Genomic DNA, 6,764 nt, shown 5'->3' on the forward strand with positions numbered 1-6,764 from the left:
AAGAAAGAAAGAGAAAGAAAGAAAGCCCATGCACATGAATGAGTATGCCAATCTATTGGCCTTGCCTTGGTGTAGAGCACCCTTTGGTTCCCCCCCCCCCGATTCCCATGTCACCCTACTTCAAGCTTCTCTATATCATAAGTAACCCCTTTGAAGAAAATACTTAAACCATGGGCAGTTTGCTCAAGTGACTAATCTATTTCTTCATATTGGCTCCATGTAAAGATAACTAAGGTATAGATTTATAACTTCATGGAATTGACAAGACAAGAGTTGAGCCAATATTTTATTGTGCCTCTCCATTTATTTCTCTTGTAAGAAGATTTAGTGAATGTCAATATCAATCTAACATTTGAGTCTCTCTTTATTTTAAAAATAACTGCAGGATGCGTGTGTGTGTGTGTGTGTGTACATTAATTTTCTAGCTCTGTCTGCTGAGAGGCACTAGAGGGACCTCATAGGGACAAGCATGTTTTGTACCCATCCTGCTTTACAAATATTCTTCTCTAATAAAAGAAACCAAGTGCTCCTTGGGAAAATGGCTACGTTAGAGAAAGCACGGGATGAGCCTAGTACAAGATGTTCCCTAAAATATTCAAGAAATGATGGGAGCAGGTCAAAGGGACAGAGAAATCAAATTTTGAAAACTACCATGGCATAAATCTGGGTAATTTGAGTCACAAAAGAAATAATGGCAGTAGAATAAGATAGATAAGATAAAATAGAGTGAGATAAATACCCATGAGTCTGTACTGATATAAACACAAGGTTTAATAAATAGATAGGCAGACAGACAGATGGCTAAAAGAATGTTTTAACTATAGGCTTTCAATTGAAAGTATAGAAAGAATGGTAGAAAAAAATATATTTTTATAAGTCCCCACTCAACAAACACCACAGTAGTAATTGTTACAGGTAAGAAATACCATTGAATGCTAAAAATAATATGTCAAGTGTGCTAGGAAACAGAATGTTTTGCTCCTCACAATAATAATTACTAGTTACAAAGTTAACAATAGGGTGGAGAAACCTGGAGGTATTGATGAAAAATAATATGGCCAAATAATGGGACATATTGACATATGTGCTTCTGATAATGCATTGACAAAGAATGTTTTATAAGATAACTGTAACAGTACTCTCTTTAAAAGTGACAAAGTCATGGCCCTCCCTGGTGGCGCAGCGGGTTAAAGCACTGCACTGAGAAGCGAAAGCCACTTCCGCATGAGTTCAAATCCTGCCTGCCCCGGAGGAGACCACATGGCGCGGCAGACCTCTCCTGACCCGCCCGCTGCTCCCCTCAGCAGTGTACTTCGTCGATCTGCCTGTTCTGCTCCCCACTCTGTCTCTGGTGAAGCCTCTCACTGCCCCTGAGCCTCTGGCCTGTACCCCAGTTCTGTATGTACAAATAAATAAATCTTTAAAAAAAAAAAGTGACAAAGTCAACCAAGACAAAGAAATAGAGAACATCTATTTTAAATGGTAGCAATGTTTGAAGACTTGACAACTAAGTGCTACATGTGGTATTGGATATTAAGTTAAGTCCTAGAACAAAGAATAAAGTTTGAATAAGTGAAGTTTGAATAAAACCTATAAATTATTAAATAGTATAGTATCAATGTTAACATCCTGCTTTTGATAAGTTTACTATGTTTTTGGCAACCATTACAATCAGGAGCAATAGGTGATGTTTCTATGGAAATAATACATACTATATTTGCAATATTTTGGGCCAGTAGAATTATTTCACAATGAAAATTTATTTTTTAATAAAATAATTAAGTCACAGTCTGTGTCTATTTGTTAAGCAGTTCTAGAATATCAACATTGAAAATTATTTTTCTGGTATTGCTCATATTTCCCAAAAAGCCTGTCTGTCAACCTCCAGGAGGTCTAGATGGGGCTTAGAGTTCTCAGTGTCTGCCTGTAACTTTCAAGCAAGCTTCCCATTTTTATTTAGTACCTTTCCCTATTGAACTTTTGTTTTCAGGTTTGAAAACCTTTGGCTCATATTTTCCCGTTTGACTCCATTGTTTCTATAGGTGGGAAAGGGCTGGCTTTAAGGTCTCATGCAATATGGAACATGTTGCAAACACTTGTCCTGAAAACCTTGACCATTGAGGTGTTGTTCCCACCCAACACCCACCCCATCTTAGATGATCCTGGTGTAGTTGACCTCCAGACCTCATAGGGGCACCAGGGCACAGATCAGCTTGCTTTTCATCTCCCATATCTGAAAACTGTTGAGTTAGAGCTTCCTCTGGTTTGTAGTTATCACTGGTCTTTTCACTTTCCACCATCCTCATTTCTCTGGTTTCTCTCCTATTGTTCTGTCTCATACGATTTTTTTCCTTTAACTTTCTGTGTTGTTTCTTAGGAAACAAAAATATGAATGCTTTTAATTTCCAGGCTTTCCTCCAAGTATCGGTATCATTTCTTTGAGCAAGCCAAGTGATCCTTATGCAAAATGGATTTGGGTAGTCCCTTTCAGAATTCCTGAGATGTATGTGAAGATTAGGTGTCTCTTTGGCAACCTTGAGACTGGTATTTTAAATGACCCTTTATTCATGTGCTATAAACCAATGTAAGTTTTCATTTCAGCAAACAGTGTACAACATTACAGTGCTAAAACTCAGGCTTCGTCATAGTGGGTATTTTCCCCTGAATGTTTGGCTGTAAGTCTCCACTGAGACTTAAGGTGCAGCCACTCTGGGAGGGAGACACTAAAAAGTAAAGAAGGAAGGTAACAGGACAGAGAGTAAGTGCTTGGGACCCAGTGTGATTTGGGTTCAGCAACTCCCTCAGCCACGTGGTTGCTGCATAATCTTGAGTAAGTCATTTAGCCCTTAATACTTCAAGTTACTCATATAAAATGGAGCTAATTACCCACCTCTCTGTTCATTTTAAGGATTTCATAGCAGTATTTATAAAATTAATTAATATTAATTGGTATTAGCAATCAATACTAATATTATTACTATAGCCTGCTAAAATGGTTTATCTACTGGGTTCCTCAGGATGACAGCAGCGAAGAATGGAAGAATACTACTTCTGCTGAGATTTTCTCACCAATTAGCCTGCCCTGGGCGAGCATGGGCCTGGTGGTCCCCCACACACTCTGGTTTGGTTTTGGTGTCTGAGTCTTTCAAGCAGCTGGAGTCACTGCCCCACTGTGTTTCTGCCAGCCAGTGACGCGGATGCCTCCTTAGCAAATTGGGCTTTTGGCCAAAAAGCTCCTTTTTTTTCTCCTTTGGAGTCTGCACAACGAAGGAGTTGCCTTGCTCCTTTGGAGGTTAAAACCCTTGTGTATCTTTGATGCAAAATGCTAACATTTGATCGAAGATTTTGCTGGTCTTCCAGATGGCAAGGATTTTCAGAGGAAGCAGCAAAGTCTGGGCTGGGCAGCTGCCACTGAGTGGGTCATTAGGTGCATAAGAAGGTTGTTGGATCTTAGATTCCACCAACCCCCTTTTACGCTTTTCCTTTCCTTCTTGTATAGTTCAGAAAAGGAGGGGCTCATGAATCCCACTCTGCGCAGTTGGCTAGTGGCTGGCAGGGGGTCTTCTCAATCAGCAGAGGTCAGGGGCTGGAGACCCTGCTCTTGAACTTTAGCAGATTCCCTCCAGGGATGTTGTAAGAGGCCATCTCATTGCTGCCAGGAGAGTTTCTGCTTCAACAATAAGAAAGAGCAGCTGTTGCCTCCAGGACTATTGTTTCAGAAACTCATAACAGTACCAGTCTTGATTTTAATATTCTTTTATGGAGGGACTTGGAAAAGACATTTTATAGTTAGCAAATGTTAGTAATCACATCAGGGTATGTGTTCGCCAAGGACCCCTGCAGAAACCAAGGGGAGTTCTGAGTATGACTGGAAGCCTGGTAATTTCTTTGTAATAAAAACAAACACAAATGAGCAAACAAAAAAAAACTATTGATAGTGAGAAGAGGGGAAAAAAAGGGCACGAAAAGTAATGGTTAAATTAGGTGGATTTTAGTAATAGGTGTCTTAGAAGACAAGAGAGCCCAATAACTTTTTTTTTAATTATTTTTTAAGATTTATTTATTTGTGCATACAGAACTGGGGTACAGGCCAGAGGCTCAGGGGTGGCAGAAGGCTTCACAGAGACAGAGTGGGGAACAGAGCAGGCAGATCGACGAAGTACACTGCTGAGGGGAGCAGCAGGCAGCTCAGGAGAGGTCTGCGACGCCATGTGGTCACCTCCAGGGCAGGTGGGAATCGAACTCACGCGAAAGTGGCTTTAGCTTCTCAGTGCTGTGCTTTAACCCGCTGCGCCACCAGGGAGGGCCCGAGCCCAATAACTTTTTAAAGAGTATATACTGGAGGGTAAGATTGTTTTTACTGATATACAAATGTTTTAAAAGTGCTGTTCTCTCTAACTTGTGGATAAAACTTCAAGAATTCTGAGTGGCAAAATAGGCACTTAGATGTCTAGCATAAATTTGCATCTTTTTTTTTTTTAATCATAACAACAAAACTTTGGAATTCATTGACTAGTACTTTTTTTCAGGCACTGGGGGATGAATTCAGTACCAGTGGAAGGCAAAGTCTACTTGGGCAGTGAGAACAAAGGACTTGGGCTTGGGCTGTTGGCTTTTTGTTCCAATTGTGTCTTGTCAAGTTTCCTTCACTGTCATCTGCCCAGTGGGGAGGGGCTATGAAGTCTCATCATGTTTAAGAAAGACCCCAATCCGCCTGGTCTTTGATGAAATTGAGAGCTCAAATATAATTAGACAAGGATGTGGGTACTTACCCGATGAACCCATCTTCACTGATTATAACAGGAGCCAGTGAGAAGAATCTAGGAAGCATTTTAAATATATAGGCAATCTTGTCGAATGTAAGATGCAGGATGTTACCTTGAAAGCCAAGACATAGGGTTATTGTGAGAAATGTCCTCATGGGGACATTCTTGGTCCAGCATCTGAGCCTTGTGTAGAAATCACTTGCATCAGTAGACACAGGTATATTCTAGCTCCAGAGTATGGAAAGGACATTTCCAAACTCATGAAAACACTGATCAATGAACACATTGAACTTATACTTTATAGTGCTTGGACATTCACATCTTTGCATCTGGATTGCCCACTTCCCAGAGTCTTCGCTGGTGATTCTAAAATCTCTTGGTGACAGTCACAGACAGGGTCATTCAGTCTCCTAAGAGCTCTGGGAGAAACTGAAGAGCTGCTCACAAATAGGCACTTTTCTAGCATCTTCAAATTCATCTCCAGAAACCATAATTTGGACAGATTATTGACTAGGCCAGTTTTTCAAAAGAATGGCCAGGACTTTTCTATCTCTGTCTTCAGATTTTATGTAGAGATTTCTATTGCATTTGTAATAGCCTGTTACAAATTTCAAAACCATAACTTATCTCAATAAGCTTTTGAAATTAGTTTTCTATGATAATACAGAAGAATCCAGGGATCCTTGATGTGCGTGGGGACACCCACCAGTCTTATGTGTAATATGCTTGCCAGACACCTCTGTGGGCAGACAACTTATAGGGGATGAAGGCCTGGAGGAGACTAACCCCATTCATAGCATATTGATTTTGTTTTTTGTTTTCTTTTTTTTCAGTTTCAAAGATATTATTTTCTGACCTTGTTTCTAAATCCTTAAGCGCTAACTTTAGGGACTTCTCTGACTATTCAGAAGAATTGTTTTTATCACATATATCCTGGGTCATCAGAAAAACAACTTATTATAATTCTACTTGGTTGTGTGGCATGCATATAAAATCAACAAGAAAAAAGAAAACAGCTCTACATCTTTCCTGCTTCAGCTTGATTCAAGGAAGTGCTGCCTCTTGAGAGTCTTCTTTCTAATTTAAAGTGGGGACCAGGGGATTCTTTGGAATGTCTCCTAAATCCATCTTTCATCCACTGGGCTGGGCATAGTGCCAAGCTATCCTCAGTGAATGGGGTCTGCTAGAGTTTGCACTTCTATCTGGATGCTCCCTGGCCTTTCTGAAAAACTCCTCTGACTCTGTTCCATGGGCAGACAGTAAGCAACTGTGGAGATACACTGGGGCCTCATGGAGATGTCACAAGCACACCTGGAGACCGTCGTTGTTGCCTCTCCCCAAGACTGCTGAGATGCCTGCATTTAACTCACTAGGGCATGTGACAGAGAGCAACGAGCCCAGGGCAGGAGACCTGGTCTACCTGAGCTCTCCCCTCAGCCAGGGAGGTGCCTGCCTCTCATCTATTGGGGAAAGTCCAAGAACTTTGACCATAAGTTCCATGTAAGATTTTGATCCAGGATGCTGAAAAACCTTTAAGGAGATGCCTTTCTTTTTTTTTCAAAGCTTTTACTGCTTTTCTATATTGTTAAAGGTTGAGATCAAAATGTTCTTTGATTCTTTTGTTGAGAAAAAAAAAATCATTCTGTGAGAACCTGAAAAAAAAAGTTTTGGGGGAACAGTTTTAAATTTACCAGTCTTCTCTTTAGAATCCTCTTGGCTGTGACAGTTTATCAATCTCTCCTCATTCTGATGACCCTGGTTTTTTTTTTTTGTTGTTGTTTGTTTGTTTGTTTTGAGAAGTGCTGGTCACATTTTATAGGATGCCCCTCTACTGGATTCTGTATGATATATATATTTTTAATGATGAAACTAGGATTGTGGATTTTGAGGAGGAAGATCATAGAGGCAAAGTATCATTTTTTCCCACTTCACATCAAGGTTATATATTTTCCCCACATGATTTATGACTATTGATGCTGACCCTGATTACTGGGCTGA

This window comes from Condylura cristata, unplaced genomic scaffold (genome assembly GCF_000260355.1).
Source record: "Condylura cristata isolate star-nosed mole 26May11 unplaced genomic scaffold, ConCri1.0 scaffold00013, whole genome shotgun sequence".
NCBI lineage: Eukaryota > Metazoa > Chordata > Mammalia > Eulipotyphla > Talpidae > Condylura > Condylura cristata.